Source organism: Balearica regulorum, chromosome 3, assembly GCF_011004875.1.
Source record: "Balearica regulorum gibbericeps isolate bBalReg1 chromosome 3, bBalReg1.pri, whole genome shotgun sequence".
In the NCBI taxonomy this organism is placed as follows: Eukaryota; Metazoa; Chordata; class Aves; order Gruiformes; family Gruidae; genus Balearica; species Balearica regulorum.
Window position 1 is genome coordinate 90,524,367 of NC_046186.1, and position 19,191 is coordinate 90,543,557.

General features: G+C 40.8%; 1 long non-coding RNA gene across 3 annotated transcripts in view; it reads right to left on the reverse strand.

The window, feature by feature from the left end:
• Window positions 1–18,238: 18,238 nt before the first annotated feature.
• LOC142601062 (uncharacterized) overlaps window positions 18,239–19,191 on the reverse strand; it is a 29,644-nt gene continuing 28,691 nt past the window's right edge. For all 3 annotated transcript variants that reach the window (XR_012834633.1, XR_012834632.1, XR_012834634.1), the window contains exon 4: window positions 18,239–18,287. This is a non-coding gene — a long non-coding RNA (uncharacterized LOC142601062). The remainder of the gene's footprint in view (window positions 18,288–19,191) is intronic.

Below are 19,191 nucleotides of genomic sequence, written 5' to 3' on the forward strand. Positions count from 1 at the left end.
AGGTTTGCTGACAGGACTTGTGACCCTGTGGGGGACCCACGCTGGAGCAGTCTGCTCCTGAAGGTCTGCACCCCGTGGGAGAGACCCACGCTGGAGCAGTTGGTGAAGGACTGTCTCCCATGAGAGGGACTCCATGCTGGAGCAGGGGAACGATGAGAGGAGTCCTCCCCCTGAGGATGAAGAAGCGGCAGAAACACCGTGTGATGAACTGACCGTAACCCCCACTCCCCGTCCCCCTGTGCCGCTGAGGGGGGGCGGAGGTTGAAGCCGGGAGTGAAGTTGAGCCTGGGAAGATGGGAGGGGTGGGGGGAGGTGTTTTTAAGATTTGATTTTATTTCTCATTCCTCTACTCTGTTTTGCTTAGTAATAAATAAGATGAATTCCCTCTCTAAGTTCAGTCTGTTTTGCTCGTGATGATAATTAGAGAATGATCTCTCCCTGTCCTTATCTCGACCCGTAAGTTTTCTTTCATTGTACTTTTTCTCCCCTGTCTAATGAAAGAGGGGAGTGATAGAGCGGCTCTGGTGGGCACCTGGCCCTCAGCCAGGGTCAACCCACCACAATCACTAAGGGTGGACACTCCACAACCTCTCTGGGAAACCTGTGCCAGTGTTTGATCACCCTTACAATAAAGGGGTTTTTCTTATGTTTAAATGGAATTTCTTGTATTTCAGCGTGTGCCCATTGCCTCTTGTCCTTTCAGTGGGTGCCACTGCATTGCTGTGGCCAACTTCTAGTCCACCAGGATCCCCAGGGCCTGCTTTCCAGCTGGTCAGTGTTCAGCATGTACATGCATGGGGTTATTCCTTCTCAAGGACAGGACCTTGCATTTCCCTTTTTTGAACTTCTTAAGTTTCCTGTTGGCTCATTTCTCCTCCTGTCAAAGTCCCCCAGAATGGCACCAAAACCAGCTGGTGTATCAGCCACTCCTCCTGGTATTGTACTGCCTGCAAACTTGCTGATGGTGCAGTCGGCCTCATTATCTAGGTTATTAATGAAGAATGCTGCTACCTTTTATCTACTGGAAGTTCATTTTCTCATCTGAGCATTTTATTTATGAATATCCTATTCATAGAAAGTAAATCAAATTATTCTGTATTATTCACCTTTGTGGTTTAGGTGCAACATAAAGCCATGGAATTATTAAGTGAATAATAATCCAATAAAATTTGTAGCAATATTTTCAAGAAAGTAATTTTGTTTTCAGGATGAACTTCATGGAACAACATTTAGAAGAACACTAGGACTTATTTTTGACTAAAGTTTCTCTACAGAAACAGTCTGTTTTGTAAAGAGGGTTTTGTGGCTAAAACACAGAACAAACATACAAAAAAAGAACAAAGGATACATTAAGGGATACTCCCTAGCCCTGAAGTAAAACCTAGAAATGCTGGAAATAGGATGTTCCCACACAAAGAAATACATACACGTACACATATATATGTAATGTATGTATATAAAAATGAAAGAAGTTATATTTTTGCTTTCCATCCAGCATGAGCATAGCCTAGCTTTGGCAACTGCTGAGCATTGTGCATGTTTCCATGCTGATACAGCTTCATTCTGTTGATGCAAACATGCGTGTGAAAGACAAGAGTCAGATCTAAGGTGGGGTGGTTTCATATACAGACAAGCTTGTAAAACTCCCTTGTAAGAGATCGAACAGCAGCTAGAGTTTGCACAAGGCCAAGAACTCCCATCCTCTTTCCTAGCAATAAACAAGGATCCAAAATGTCTCTGATAATGTTGGTCATCTTTTCTGTCCTACCACAACTATCTTTTTTGTCCTGTGCTTTGTTATACTTGTTATCATTCTCAATCCTGAGCGAGAATGGAACAAAACATAACTCTTGTTTCTTCCTTTTTGCATTCGCAGGACATGTTCCTGTTTGATTAGTAGCGTTTCCTTTTTCCTGTCCTTTGTTTATTACTATAACACATTTCCTGTTTATTGGTTTATAGTAACCAGACAAAAATAATGTTGTTTAGAACTTAGAGAGACCTCTGTCTTGGAAGTGCTGGAGGTTCAATGACACAAAGCATTTGAGTCTTACACTCCTTCCTGATGTCTTGGCTTCCTCCTCCTCTCCATTTCCCCCCCACACGTCCCAATTCTGCTTCCTTTGTCATCACACACCCCATCTTTGCTTTTCACTCACCCCAAAACCCTTCACTCACCCCATCCTCTTATTTCTGGTGGTGGAAACCTAAGTATTTGGCAAAAGGGAGGGAAAGAACCACAAACAGGTGCTATGGTGCAGCCAGTGTAAACATAAGCTTCAAGGTGGCAAACCTTCTCACTCCAGCATCACTGGTAAGAGAAACAAAGTTGGGCACTCCTCTGCAGTGACAGGACATGTGCAGGGAAAGCCAAACAATGGAGTGAGGCTGAGCCTGTTGCTGGGCATCCACCAAAAGCTGGATTAAAAATTCTAGATCTAAAAAAACTAGTATTGCTTTTGCCACCTCATGGTTTGGGGACATTTAGAGTTTACATTTTCAAGTTTCTCATTATCATATTGAAGACTGTTGTTTTTAAATTACTATTTTTCCTTTTTAACAAAATCTCACATTCACAGGTATCATCCTGACAACAGCATGTGGAGCTTTAAAAAAGCAGGACAATACAGATACCACCCCAAATACCAGAGGACCCTACCAGCAGAGAGCCCTGTCTGCCTTTAGCACAGTTGGATGCCACTGTTGACTCTGTGCCTGCAATTGCCATGAATTTGCTAGAAGCTTGGAGGTTGGAACTGGAGAGTAATGTAACATTTAGCAATGAACCTGACAGTTCCTTGCAACAAATGAAACCTCATAACCAGAAGGCTTAGGTTTTAAAGGGGCATCAAGAACTGTAATTTTCATTTTTGGTGACTGTAAAAATAGCTCTCCTTCTTGCTAACCACTTATAGTCTGTATAAACAATGTTATTAGCAGCTTAGAGCATTATTGAGAAAGAATCATGTCTGTCCAAAAGACAAAGCAGATGCCTTAAAGACAGAATTTAGATCAGGTGAGACAATGAAGGACCATACCAAGGAAAACACACATACCCTTCCATGATGGCTTTTGTTATTCAAACATTCAGGGAGACACTTAAAAGAGAGTTCGGAGAAGCTAACTGCTTGGAACCAATGTTTGCTGCCAGTCCATTACGGACATAAGTCACAGTCGAGTGCCAAAAAATTAATAACCTGACTCCAGCATGCAGAGTGTTAAAGTGACAAAAACCGGCTGCAGCATGCAATGTCATGTAACAAGTGAAGTTTTACAATCCCTCCAACTGAAGTAACTGAAGGCACGGCAAGGTTATAGATAGTGTTGTCCGGCTTTGGTACTTGTAAGTCACCTAAATAAGCAACTTCAGTTAATTTTTCTAAAGAAATTTTCCATTCATGTGCTTATTAGCTAAAATAACAATGCTAACTATTTAGGTGCTTAATTATAAACTTAAGGGTCTAACTTGTGGTATAAAATGCTGTCCTACATTCCTTGTCAGTACTTCTAGTCAAGCACTGAAAGAAGGGTGACTCTGATCCTCAGCACTGCATTCCTATCACTTGACTGGATGTTCAAGAATACAATAAAAAAAATATAATTGTAGGGTAATAAATTCTTGCCTTGAGTGTTTTCATTTTCATAGGCATTCTGGTCTTGAGTGTTTTCACAGGCATTGATTTCCCTCAGGTAAAAATATATGCACCAGAGCCACATTTACATTTTTGTCTAAGTGTTGCCACCCTCTGTTTTCCAATAAGTTTTTATGCCTTTGTTTAACGATATGTAATTTGTAGCAAGTTTTATGCTTCAAAAGAAACACATAAAATTCTGTTTATTATCCCATTCTTTATTTGTCACTGAGTTCAGCTTGTCCCACCATGGCATTGAATAGTCATTTGCTAACAACTTAGTCGATAATCACCAGCTTCATCTCCAAGACTTAAAATAGTTCAGGGTGGTGCTTGTGAGTTTTTGCATATATATGCATACCCTTCCCCTGCCCCCAACAAGCCACAGTTAACCACAGACAAATCTCCACATATCTAAATAACCTTTTTCCTTGCACAACAGTGGGAATATGTCCTGAGTCACCCCAGCGTGCTCTTTTTCTTTTTCTCTGGAACCATACAATTAGCATCTGTTTTTAGTACTTAGCATTCAGACAGAAGGGGATACAGAGAAGTCCCTGTTGTTAGTTGTTGCTATGGACTAGTCAGTAGTAGTGTGCAAAACTGTAGCCAGCAGAATGAACTACAGGGATCACTGTTCCAAATACAACCCCACATTTTTTACCTATTAGCCTCCTTTTCCCTAGGCAGAAATAAAGCCTTTGGAGACAGAGAGTTAAGAGTCCCAGTAGAGGACCAAGCAGTGCTCTGTCTATAAGCCATGGACGAAGGGGAGAACGGAGAATGTATAAGGCGGCACAATATTTGTATGTTGTATCCCTGCATGGTCAGTTATTATAAACTCAGGGGTTGGGTCCACAGAAGAAGAACGGAACCCATCGCCTCCACCCCAGCACAGAGGGAACACACCTCATGGAAAGACTTGGGTTTATTTCTTAGAAGTTTCCACTCCATGCCCGCTTGTAATGCTCCTGAGCATCACTGCAGGCAGGGCACCACAAGCACTCTGCTACTTAGTTTCTGAAGTCTTAGAAGAGTAGTTTATGGGGCTGCACAAAAGGCATGGAGAAGGATGAGGAGAAAAGTCACATCTTAGGAAAAGGACACATCTCAACTCTTTTGAAAGTCAATAATTTGATGTTATCTGCAAAGGGCTCGAAAGTAAGATACCGCTCTGATATTGCATCTAATTATCATCTAACGCTCAAGTCTGTGCTAGTTATGAATTGAAAAAATCACATTTAACAACTCCTGCCACCATTCACTGGTTTCCAGCTAGGTTCTTTGAAGAAGTACAGCTCAGGTTGCTGAGTCATTTGTCTACCTCATTTCTTTACCAAATCAAGCATATTATGCAACTGTTTCAGTATGGAGGCACAGTTACAAACATTGTGCAATCCAGTGCTCCCCAGCTCCATAGGAGGTTCTTCCTGAGTGAGGTGGACAGTAAGTCATGCCCAGAAATAAGTGTGTGTAAGTGTGGCTGCGAAAGGGAAGAGAGAGTAGTGGAGTGGGGAGCTGCGCTTCGCCCGGGTTCCCTGGTGCTGCAAGCCACCACAGAGATATTAGCATTTCAGCCTTAGTGCTCCCAGGTCCTGGAGAACAAGCTGGATGCATGGATTGGTGAAATCCTGGCTGAAATCTGTAAGCCAGTTCACATACTTAAAATGGGACATAATCTCATGATTCTGCAAGGTGTGCTAAGGAGCAGGGGGGATCATTCTTAAAAGTACCACATCTTTCCCTTCACAACATCCAATGCAATAGTTTTCAACGATGCAACCACCATGACCTTAACAATGCACCAGTGATAGCTGGGTTTACATTTTTGCTACTCTTCCAGTCAGATATAGCCATGGTATCATTGAAGCATTTTGCATAAAGATTGGATGAATGACGATTTTACTTTACATATGCTCTTATATATGATACTACAGTTGTGCAAGGAATGACACATGAACATAGTGATCTGGTTCTTTCCAGCTGTTGTAAGGTAAGCCTAGACCACAGATGTCCCTACTTTCAAAATGTTTGCAGCTATTGTGTATATTTCTTTGACTCCTGTCTCACCGTTTAGTCAGATATTTTATCACTGGCTGCAAGCTTTGTATGCAAAGCAAAGTTTTCCCCACTCTGTTTCTGTCAAAACAGCCAGTGAGGCAATGATAAATAGCCCAATTTGTTACACACATTTTCATGAACAGAGCGCCAGATTGGCTTATATTATACCAAGAATCTGTTGGATTGAGCAAGGAGGAAGTGTTCGTGTATTTGACTACACATCCTTTTTGAGAGGATGAGCTATTTTGGTGTCAAACCACATTAGCAGTTTGACAAGATAGCATGTCCATGATTTTCTGAATATTCAGCCCTGAAAATTGTGAAACAGTGATTCTATTCCAAATTACTTTGGACTGTACTGGGCATATCTCAAACATATGTGCAAATTCACATAAACTAGTCTTCTGCATGTCTTGTGGCAGGAAGAGACATAATCACAGACCCTGAACTTCTAACGACTATTGCTGTGTGAAAAGTAGGAGAAATCCAGGTCATTTCCCATTCCTCCAGCAGACTCCCTCTATAGAGGTTGCTGTGACTATTGGAAAAAACAGTGCATGATTATAGCATGTCAACAAGAAAGATGTTGCCTGTAAATTTATGACCCACAATTAAATTACAGGTGTAACTTGTTCCAGTTTGCTGCTGAATTCCAAAGAAGCGGAATCAGAAACTGCACACTGGAGACTAACGAGACCCAGGTCTAGCATAGACTGTGCGTCTGGAGTTTTACTCTTGCCGGATGGTTTGGTGCTAGGCCTTAGATTTGGCTGTTCTGGGTTTGAGACCAGCCTTCAGGGTCTGATACTGCACTCCATCGTGAGGTCCAGTCATGTGGGCATCAGTAGGACTCTGCAGTTTAGCCAGTGAGTTAAGTGAAAATTCTTCAATCCAGCCAGTCGCACAAGACTGAAAGGCAGCTTAACAGGAGTGTTTCAGCAATCCTGGAGCCTGTGATGTGGTGGCTTTTATGTTGCAGATGGAACGTGTCACAGCAGATAGATAGCCACATTGCAAGCAGCAATTGCAATCTCAGTTGCAATACCAGCAATCTCAGTATGATTGGAACCCATTTCGGTTAGGATTTCAAAGGATGGTTGTCAATAAAATGGCTCCTCTATCTACTACAGACATGGCCTAACTTCAAAACTGTTTATATTAAGGTAATTTTGCTATCCCATTTATCTGAAGAATCCTTCCCAGAGAATCTTAGCATAGCAAAATTACAAGCAACTATCTATTATTTGAGTGGTTCAGAAGAGCATTGTTACCAAGAAAAAGCTTAGTGTTGACCCTGCTAATTAATAACCATCTTTCTAAAGATCAAAGAATGGAATCTGATCAGGAACAGATGCTCTTATGTATGGTTATTTACATTTTCCTGTCTGATATCCTAACATGCTTTTAATGATTTATCTCCCTTTTGCAAAGGGTAATTACATGGTTTTATGAAAGAAAATCGATGTGTCTGTTCTTGGCAGATGACCGCATACCTAAGATTGTGCTGCCCTTGATCCGTACGTGGAATTTTCCCCAGTGTGAACAGGAATTTCATATAACGTGTATGACAACAGTCCAGGGAGGGGAAAGTCCTGCTGTCCTCAGGGAGCTTTTCCTGGGGAGTGATGGGACACTAACAATACTCCACTGGGCATAAGGGCTGCAGGACTCAGGCATGAAGACTGGAGAGCACTTGCAACACAAAGGTTTCCATCCTTCCCCTCCTGCAAGGGTTAGGTCATGGACATTAGTGTGGCACGTCCCTACCCTTCACATTTGGGTCTCTGCAGAGAAATCTAGTATTCCAGATGCTTCAAGACAGTAGGTGCATTGCTAAATCAGGCTGCATAGATGACATGCCCAAGCAGTAAGAACCTCTTATCACTCTGTTTATGTCAGTAATCCAAGTTCAGATATGCAGCCCCATTAAGGAAAAGTAAACTCTACTTAAGCTGAAACTGGACAAAAACTCTTTGTTGGTGAAATCTAATGGTACTGAGCTCAATTTCCATTTGGAGAAACTGAAAATAATGACTACAAACGTATTTTTAAAAATATGGCAATTGATATGCAAATACCTCAGAGAGAATGAAGAAAGACGACAGAAATTATGGCAGGCGAGTAGGCGGGAGAGAACAGATGGGGAGAGAGGAAAAATCTCTTACTCTAAGCTAAATTTTGTGTGCATGCATATCCTGTATATAGGCCACCCACCCATGACACATGGATTTTGGAAGGGTGTTATTCTACCCCTTATACATAGCACTGGCTTTCCCTGTAACTAGGAAAACATTTATTTTAAAAATTGAATCAACCCTGACTAAAACATAGGTTTCAGTTACAGGAAGAATAGGTTCATGAACTCCAGCTAGATTTCTGAACCCTGCCATCTAAAAAAAAAAAAAAAAAAAAAAATTTAAAAAATTACATGTCTGCAAAACTCTTAAGCTCCAGGAGGCTTACCTCTCTCTGGATCACCATGCAAACTACCCAGTAAGGGGTTTCAAACTACATATGAGGCAGAATAGCTTCTAATGCTAACTATTAACCAATATAAAAATAAGAAAAAAAGGTAAAATGGGTACTGTGACTGTCCCAAGTAGTAGAGCTGTATCATTCTTCTGCACTAAGGCAGTAGTTATAAGCATGGCATCCAAAAACTCATTGTATTCTAGACAGCTATTAACGCTAAACTGGGACACGTTCAAGTCTTGCAAAGTGAGATTAGGAAAACTCTTCCATTTCTTCCATTCCTTCACAATCCTTAAGAGTCGAGATCTGTAGTCCCAGTGCAGTTACCTCTCCCTCCTTCCCAATAAGTAAAAGGTTTTGCCAACCAGAGCAACCTCGCTGGCCACTGCTGAGTATCAGCAGCAGCTGGGGCATGGTGTGAACTCATGAGACACTTGGGGAGGACTTTTGCCCCTCCAAGAGCCCTTGGTGTTCCTACCCTGGCAGGGCAAACAATGTTAACAAAATAGTCTCCAGAGAAGCAAGTGGACATATGTCTTCCTCATTGGTATCCGTGACCTTCACAGTATTCTTTTCCATCCCATTGTTTGCAGCTTGAGTGTAGCTATTTTCCTATTGAGTGTAGCTATTTTAGCAACATGCTCTTGCTTCTACACATATGCATGGCAGTTTCCAGAATGGGGTAGTCACAGATTCGTGAGGGAGGAAGGTTCAGTTCATAGAAACATTTTACCTCTGCTGAATGTTTTGCATTTGCGTGTTTGTCGGAAGACCCATATCTACGTAGTCAACTGCTATTAAACATTGTGTGGGTTAAGTTTCAATATAAACAAAAAATAAACTTAATTTTGGTTTCATCCCACTTTTACATCACTACAGCCTCACAGATTCAAAGCCCTGAGTGACTTGAGCTGTAAGTGGAATCAAACCTGTTGCTTCAAGTCTATATAAATTAAAAGATAGGGTGAATAACTCTGATCTTCATGCAATTACTTTAGATTGCACCTGAGAATAAGAAAGAATAAGAAGTCTTGCCCACTACATCTGGAACTTTCATTTGTTGTAAAGGGTTTTTTCAGCTTTCCCCCAAACCCTGAGTTACAACTTTTGACAAGTTCACTTCTTCCACCTGCTACCTGCCCAGACTCATTAGGCACACAAGTAGCTTGACAGTATATTGGTTTGACTAGGACATGAGCAAGCAAAGGTTCAACTGATCACATCTGAGAACATCTGACCCTTGGGGTACAGCTTTCAGTATTCTTTGTGCCTGTGAATTCAAAGATACCGCTGTGAATTCAGCAGCTGCGGCTTCGCTGCATAGTGAGACCCATCTCTTGCATATATAGAAAGACCTCGGAACGTTCGCCACGTTCAAGAACAAGACTGTTCTGTTTGTTGTGGATGTTTACGTGACCAGATATACTCTGCTGAACAGTATTTGAAAACTATCTGTGGCATGTGCTTCATCCCAACCACTCATTCCCTTTCCTTGACCTGCCCTTTGTGGAGAGCGTGGAATGTTAAACATTTCTTGTTGGGCTGCCCAGCCTCTGCTTTATTTACACTTTCTCTCCCATTCCCTTATGCTGGGGCACCTTTCAGGATATTTTCTTTCCTACTCAGTGTAATGGAGTGCTGGTAGGGCCAGATTTTTCAGCAGTTAGGAAGTGGACCTTGGCTATTAAGGCTGGAGTCTGTATCCACTTGAGGCTGCATGTAGAGTCAGAGGTAAAAAGTAGTAAAGAAAATTAGGGATTAATTAATGCTTTGTGACTTGCTGAGCATGTACTTCACAACACATTCCTTTTTTTCTGCTGCTCTGAGAAGAAGTATTTTTAAAACAGTAGGTAAAAATCAGTTCTGCTGAAACATTTCTTCTCAATGTAAACAAGTTTTGGGCTCTTGAAACCCACTAGTTCAGTAATCGCAGAATCACTTCTGCTGTATTTAGCAGAGATTACATAGCAAAGAACAATCCTTCCAGCAGAACAGCCAAGAGCCTGCACTTTCAGTCAAACTAGTTCAGGGATTTTATTTTAAACTGTTACAGCGAAACTAAACCCTCTGGACACTTTCTTAAAAGTCAGCCAGGTTTATTCCAATTTCAGTAAGACCATTTAGAAGCTGTTTTAAAATAAAATAAACCAAATCAAAATAAAACTCTGTGCCACTTTTTGCATCAGATTTGCCTGTAGATATTCTTGTATGTGTATGAGGATGGTAAAGAATCAGAGAGAAGCTGATGGACAAGAAATAGCGCAGTGTCCATCACCCAGAAATTCCCAGTTAAGTAAGGATTCAGCTCTTCCCACTGACTTCAGCTGTTGCCTCAGAATTCAGCTACTTTCAAAGCCTTACATCACCTCTTTGTGAGATGCTGTAATGGCAGAGCTCCCATACATGTTGTTTATTTCCAGTTTCAAATGCTATGTATTTTAAAAGCAGCTGGCATCTTTCCTGCTTCTGAGTTATTCTTTGCATTAAGAGCAAGCTGTGAAAAAGGAAAGCTGTTTTCAGCAATGAAGTTGCAAAAGAACAGTACTTTTGAAGGAGAATCCATAGAAAAGTGTGGAGTAGCTTCCATAATTTTTTAAAAGAGCTTTTCTCATCATAAGTCATGTTAGATTTGAGCTCCAGTAAGCCCACCATAATAGTCTCTCATATATCATGTACAAGATCAAAAATATTGGTGCTGCATGGATCGTAATCACACCTGAACACTTTTGAAAGTTCATACTTTTAAGTCTAAGACAGTATTGATACATTGCTATTAGTGGATTAGGTTCTGTTACCCTTATTCGTTTTGAATAGAGCTTGCAGACCAAAGCAATCCTACTGGAAGTAAATAGCCAACTGACATAGGAGCAGGGGTAGAAATGGGGCCTCACTTTGTCTCCACTGGGTACAAATTAAGTCCTTTTTAGTATTAAGAAGTTTTCAGCCCAGCCCCTTGTCTGCATTAAATGGTATGCACACTACTAACTTTACAGTGGATCAAACATTACTTTCTCAAAATAAGACCCTGGCCCAAATTTTGAGAAGTGCCTGCTAAGTACAAATGCCCCCACGTTTAAGGTACTTCAAATGATCTGATTTACAGAACCTGCTGAAAATGCTGACCTTCTAGCCACTGTAAGAAGACTAGTTCAGTACCTAAAGATGCAGCTTTTGCAAGCGTGGTGTTTAGCTGTGGAATTTAAAATCCAGCTCAAGACCTAAGACTCACAATTGTATTTACTACCTTGGTAACAGTGACACCAAAAATAGGCACACATGCCAGTGTCACAGTAGTTTAGTATGTTCAGGGCTAAAATATTGCCTGTCTGCCTCAAGTGGTCATGAGGTTTAGATCCAGCTGCTGAGCTCTGACCTAAGCTTGAACACAGCAAGTCTGTGCCTTAAATCATAACGCAGTCTTGGTGTGTTTCTTGGTGATAAAGGGGACATTTGCCTGCAGTGCGAGATGCAAAGCAGATCCAGAGATTCCTTGTCCTTTCATCTACAGAGCAGGATGAGAAAGATCTTGGCAGTGGCACAGGGCTGCACAGTTAATTCATTCGTGTGTGCTAGAGGGAAGTGTGAAGGTTCCACAGTGAGGAAAACAAATGTCTGAAAGATCTGGCCAAAAAATAGTGCCATCATATTTTTCCTTGCTGCTGAACAGGTGATCAACAAAATTTCTCATCAATAAAGCTATCATTCATGATCTCAGCAATCTGATGAAAAGATTCTTTGGGGACATCTGAAAATAACTTTGTTTCCAAGGATTTATCGGGGGGAGAGGGTAGGAATTCCACACAAAGCCTAAGTTCAAAGGGCTCAGATTCCTTGTGGTTTCTCATCTTCCTGGAGGTAAGCTCATAAGAGAAAAAATGTGTACCAACTTTTATGTCATTGCACAAGAGTACTGTAAGATGATCAGAAAGGTTTACTCACTAAATGCCAAGAAGTTTATTTAAGGTAAGGCTCTGCCCTGCGATGGGGGCAATGGTGGGATTGTAGGGAAGGAACAACCATCAGATGAGTAAGGCAGAAGAACAGCCCCAGCATCACTTTCTTCCCAGCAGTAACATGAACACAGAAGAGGGGGAAATCACCAAGTAGGTTATGGAAGCAACCTAGGATGTGGGAATTGGGGGCTTAAGCCCCCACTGTCCCATCAGCTTCCTTAGTGACCTGGGATAAATAATTTAGTCATTTTGTATATTGGTCCCAACTGATCCTAAATGTCCAGTATTTGCTGTGTGTCCAAACCTTGGGGGAATTGCTGGTGCCTGGATGAGTGCTCTGCACCCATCAAGGCTAGTGGTGGAAGTTGGGGTAATGCCACCTCCACACCCAAAAGTGTGCAAATAGATTAGGACTGTGAAGGCAGCCCTAAATGGGGGAGCAGGAGAGCAGTTGAATGGCAACAGAAAAAGCAATGCTGAGTGGAGAAAAATGAAGTCAGTCACTGTCCACCACAGGCACGAGGAGGTGTCCCCCTGGCAGGGTGGCTCCAGTTGCTGTCCCCAGAGCAGGGCTGTGGTCCCAGCCCCGAACCGGCCTTGGTGCTACTTCATGCCAGCTCCATGCAGTGAGATGATGTCTTTTGAAGCCACAGCCAGGAGGAAAAGAGCAACTTAAAGATGGATGAGGTAACGATACAGGATAGAGATTTAATTGGCATTATCATGTGTTAGGATTCTCATACCTCCTGTTGTCTGTGCCGAGAGCCTGGGAGAAGAGTGTTTTCAATTGCACAGCTGATGAAAGAAACTAAAATAAGAACTAGAGGGTGGAGGAGAAAAATCCAGACAGACCCAATTCTCCCCACTCCTGTCTAAATCAGGAAACAGACAGAGGCTTGTATGAAAGGGGGAACCCTGCTGTTTATATCATGGTGTCTCTTTCTTTTTCTTATCTGCAGACTGAAGTTTTTGGAAGCCAGTGATTAGGCAGCCTCAGTGACAGGAATGGGGCAGTCACCTTAGCTGGGAGCAAATGTAATTTTTGCAGTTGCTTTGGTAATGAGCCTTGGAAAAAGACCCTAAATAATCCAAATATGAATGATGGAGTATCCATATAGTCAACATGAAATTCACATTGTAAATAAAGAATTAAAAAAAAAAAAAAAAAAAAAGAAATAGAGCAAAACAAACATATAGCTTTGGCATTTTGGTGTTTTGTATTTGTTTGATAAACAGTTCTTGAAGTGCAACTTGTCCCTTCCATACTAACAGGGTTTGTACTTTAGCTGAAAGGCTGCATCTGAAGCAGTCATTGTGAAATCTGAGATACACAACCTTGTTTACAGAACAATACAATTCTGATAAACCACTTCCATGTCACCACATGCCTGCCCTTTGGGCTAATAGCTTTTCAGTATCAGCCTTAATAATCACCTTCAAAGAACAGATTTGATCAGTACTGTGTACTATTATTCTTTTTCTCCCGATAGCAACAAACTGTATGAATACACCAATGCCCAGTTCAACCCTTACCCCCAAGAGCCCATAAATTGTTCTCCAGACCTTTTGTGGCTAATTTTATCTGCTGCAAGGCCTGCTGTAGGCTTCTGAGCTATTTCCTTCCACTCTGCTTACTTGTACAGCTGCACTTGCACAAGCAGCCTGTCATTCTCCATTCTATAAACTTAAGCTTCACAGCAAAAATAGCAATACCTGTTCTTTGTCTTTGCAGATCTGACAGTTCCCTAGAACATTTGCAAAGACATTAATCCAAATATGAATGTACAAAGGAGGAGGTAAGGAGAGAACACACAAATCTAGTCCTTCCTTTAGGACTGATAGGGGATTGGCTTCAAGACAAAAACTTATCTTGAGCTACAGCTATCCACACCAGGAAAGTATCAAGCTGATTTACTTTTAGCCATGGTTTTGTTTACTAACTCCTATTAATTCACGGTTAAAACAAAGCAAACTTTACACTATACTAAAAAAGAAAAAGATTCACAAGTCCTGTTCAAAACTAAGAACAATATCAAAACTGCTATAATTAAATGGTCAAACCACCACGGAGTGTATAATAGAAATATCTTTGTCATTACCATTTTGAGGTGAACTAGAGCAAGGAATATAAAATTCTGAGCACTTTGAAACATTTGAAATTCAAAGATTAGTGACAGCTTCACAACTGTTTCACAGGAGTGTATTTCACTTTGTGGGTAGCCATTTCAGATTTTCTTGTGTATAGTTTTGAATCATCAGATACCAGATGAATGTGAGCAGTCTAGTATGGCAATTCCTTAGAAATCGTATACACAAAATGAACACAGTCATACCTGTCTTCCCATGCTTACTGAAATTAAAATACAAAATGAAACAAAAACACCTTTTCAGATAAAGAAGATTTAGGAAGGAAAGATGAAGTATTAGATTTCTAATTTTAGAGTTTCTCTGATCTTGTAGATCAGTCAGATTGATAGGCACACACTCCTGAAAAGTGTGTTCTAAATGTGTGGAAATAAACTGCAAGTCATTCGTAGAAAAATCAAGTGATTTAATCTGATTCAGGGTACACAGTTCAATGTGCTTTTTTTCAGAGTTGCTGGGTTCTTAATTATTCTCAACAATTTAAAACCACATCAGTAAGACAGAGAAAATGTTCCCTTTTTGCCTCTCAGACCTTCACTTTTCCCTTTTGTAATTTATACATAACTTTGTAAATTTTTAAAATATGTAAAATCGTGATAGCAGCCCATTGAAAGAAAGACCAGGGAATGGTCTCCCATCAAAAGGTGAAACAAAAGCTGGCTCTGAAGAAGGGAGTTTGTTATTGAATGCATTTGAACTTAATTTCCAACATTAACAGCCTTTTCCCTGGATAAACAGAATCAGGAGTTAATCAAAGAATTTCCAAGTTAAATTCTCAGTTTTCCATATCGATAAGAGAAATTCTTCCAAACCCACAAGCTCCATATTTTCACTTTGTGTTGAAAGAGTGAAACTGGTAGCCAAACCTCAGTATGCTACACATTCAACAGAATAGCATCCGTTACATGGGTAATAAATTGCCTCCGGAGGAAGAATTTTCCAGCTCAAATGAGCTTCCAACAGCAAAGTGCAGGTGTTCCAAAACACTCCTTGGTTTAGATGTGGTGAAAGAATTTTACAGATGATAAATCATAACTATTACTTTAGAACAACTACCTAGTTTTTATTTCTAAATTACCCATTTGCATTACACCTCCTCATCTCTGTGTACTCAGTCTGAAACACTCCTTTCATTTACCAACGTCACTGGCCACCCAGCGATTACAGAGAGCGTGTTCTGAGACAGACAGAGATACCGGGAAAGAGTGCAGGAGCACGCAGCTGCCCGCCACCAGGACAAGCACCCACGATTCATTTTCCACGGTATGGCAGTCAGTTCAGATAACCATCAAACCGAAATGCAAATCTATTTCCTTCTTATAAGATATCTAAATTTATGTATCTAAATATTCTCACTGTGATACTAGCATCACAGCAAAATGAGGGAATGCAATTGCAGGCTGTGCTGGCAGACCTGGGCTAGCAGCAGCAGGCAAGGACAGAAGACAGCCAAGAAGAATCAGCGGCTTGGCCTTTGGGACATGCTAGAAAGCAAAATACATAGCCAGGATTCGTGGAGAGTTTTTAATGTAATTGCTGGCATGTGCTAATATGTCGGACTTTTGAGACTTCATTATTACTGTCACCCATGCTACTGGATTTTGCTGGCAAGGTAGTCCTACCCGTATAACAACGATACTTTTCCTTTCCTGCCTAGACATACCAGAAACTGTCATCACCAGAGCTTGAAGTAGAATTCAGGATCTTACTTTGAACATCTCAATCACATTCTTTAACTTCTGTGAAGTTTCCTGGCATTAACAGATGCCACAATGTTTGGAAAGAAATTTTTGTGGCACCTTGTTGCTGAGTCGGCATTTCAGGTTAGGTTATACTCTGAACCTTTTTTCCGCAAGAAAATGAGCCTCTATCTACAGTTCTGCTACCTTAGATTCCACATGTCTTGTCAAATTACCTTCAAATTCACACACTGGAACCATTCAGGTCTCTAAGGTGTAATAATAGCTCAGTAAGAGCAAAAATTTGTTCAGATGACTGCCCTTTGAGTTCCCAGATCAGAAACAAAAACAGTTAAAATCAGCACTTTTTAAATGTACACAAATAGATGTTTAGTTTAAAGAGAAAATAAGTTCACACTGCATGAAGTTTTTCAGCATGCAACTTTGAAATGAACTTCTCCTCCTTTCCAGCACATCTGCAGTTCACCACATGCAGACACACAATGTACGTTTTTGTTGAAACAGAAAAATGCAGTAAAATAATTTGAGAGAAATCATAGCCACAAATGGCTTCTGTGGAGTCACTGAGCTGTTTGAAAATAGCACTTCATCATATTTTCTTCTGGGCAATTTTTGTTGTGTCCCACAAAGAAGACTGCCAGAGACCCCACACTCAACAAGCAGTGCTCCTCAGAAAGCCAAGCTGCTGTTTGATGTACCAGCCCTTCTCTGGATAATCATAATCTGGTTCAACGTGTTTGTTGATGAACATTTCACAGATATATTTTGGGTTTATTGTTCCCTGGTTTATACCTCTTCCAAGACCTTGTGTGACACTAAGCCACCGTCTGCTGGAACTCAACTTTTAACTCTTTCAGGTGCTTGTGCACTGGCCCAGGGTCAGCCAAGCACTGCACTCTTCGCCCGACTGCTACACAAGTGAGAGGCAGGGGTGCACAGAATTGGTTCATCCAGCTAAAGACCTGCTCAGCAGGAGGAGCTGCATTCATTTTTAAGCAGATGATAGGACAACTCCAATCTTCCTTTACATGCGTACTTGAAACCATCAGTTCCTACATTGCACAGAACAACCTTTATTTCTAGGCTGTTCCCTACATTCCTTCTCCTTCGATGAGTCTAACCAGTCCCAGCCTCTGAATAGGGGAGAGATTTTGTTGTAAGCACTAATCTTCCATAGCATCTCATTCTCCTGGCCATTTCCTTTTCTTTAATAGGAATCTGTTTTTCCTAGTTACTGCTGTGTGCAGCACTGCATAATCCCTGTCTTTACAGAGTTGTGCCATGCCTTCAGCCTGTCCCTGCTCTCACCAGGTGCTCCGCAGGATTCCAACTCCGCTGTGCTGCTCAGGAAGCAACAGAAAACAGCCCTTTGGAAACAGTGTTGTGATTTTGCCTGTCAGAGCCTCCATCCAAAAGCACCTTGTAAAAGCAAAACTTTTTGAAGAAATCAGGGAAAGTCGGAGCATCTGGTTACGATGCAGTGGATGACTGCTGTAGCTAGGAGAGTGCCTCTAGGTAAAATGGAGAGAGGACAGCTTGCTTTTAAAAATGCACTAGTCTCTCTCTTTCCCTCAGTTAGTAGGATGAGAGACACATCTGTCACAGCTGGAAAACTTGCCTATACCCTTCCAGTTTGCAGTATATGTACAACCCTTCCAGTCTCTATCAGAGTACCTCACCAGTTATATTCCTAGCCAAACTGCAGCTGCTCAGCTTGCTTTCTTTTTCCTGTCTCAGGGAAGGCAGCCTCTTAGCTGGCTTCTAGCTCTCCAGTCTGCATTTGAGATACATGGACCATATCAGAAGTTATTTTCTCAGATAAAACTATGATATGCACAGAAGTAGCCAAGGGTTGACTAACGATCCTCTCCTCTTTCCAATAAAAAATAGCTTCCTGCTGACTGAATTTTTCAACCATTAGCATTTTTGTTACTGGTTTGTTTCAAGAAGACTGTTGTCATTGGTTTGCAGACTGGCCATCTACCTGTTACCTTGACTAATAACCAGTCAAAAGCATATTCTTGGCTAATAACCAGTCAAGAGCATATTCTAGCCATGCATTAAGTTTTTAATTAAACGACCTCAGTATGCCCACTCTTTGAAGTTGAATCTATCCAACAACATTAAAACTTACTCACATGCTTTTACTTTGCTATTAAAATCTACTGAATACCTCTGAAAGTCATTCATTCTTCACCCTTAGCAAGAATTGTAATTACCTTACTATAATAAGAAGTAGAATAAACAACCTAGTCTGCCAAAATTTGTTTACTTACCCATCTCAGCAGGGTTGCTCCCACTATTACGCACATTTTTCCAGTTCTCTAGAAATGTAACAAAATGAAAAACTGTATTCTTAAAAATGCTCAGTAGAACCACGTAATTAACAAGAAATTTTTTTGCTTCTCACAATTTAGACAGTACTTTTTTGAATAAGTCCTTTTGGACTTTGCAGTAATGTTGTCAAACAACACAATACTAGTTTTTTCTAGGATAATATTTTGATTTGATTTTAGTGCTTAGTAAATGCTGGATTGTCATCCCTTTGAGACTCAAAGCTCCGATTCATAGTTAATGAAGCATAGGCAATAAAGCTCCTATTCATAGCTAATGAAGCATAGGCAAAAGCAAGGCAAAAAGCCAATCTTACAGGTAACTAGGAAATAAAAGCAAACTAAAGCATTCCCTAAATTCAGAATTCTTTGAAATTACCTTGACCAGTTGCTCTGATACACTAGTGTCGGTGTGCTCTAGCTGTATGTTGGATGGAGTGCTTGAATGCTTAAACAGAAGGCTCAAATACCTATTTTAGGAGTTACAAGCAGTGCTGTACTGAGCACTGGTGTCCTGTACCCTATTGCTATTACTGCAGGTAATTTTTATGCAAGCATAATAATCTATACTCTTCATTTCCACAAATGGATTATTCTTTTTAAATGACTTCTCCACTGTTCCCCCAAATATTGTCCTAAATAGATGAAACAATTCCAGGTGAGACAAAACTTCATTAGGTAACGTATAGTTCTATTGTATATGCCATATGCAGGAGAGATACTTGCCATCGTTGTATACTGTGACTAAATTAGATATTACAGCATATTTGCAATGACTGTAAGAAACTCGATTTTCTTTGTGACTGTGAACAGTCCTCTGGGGTAAAATGATCTGTTCATTAAAACGTAAATAGGCAATGCTATTGAGTATTCTTCAGCTTCATAAAATCACACT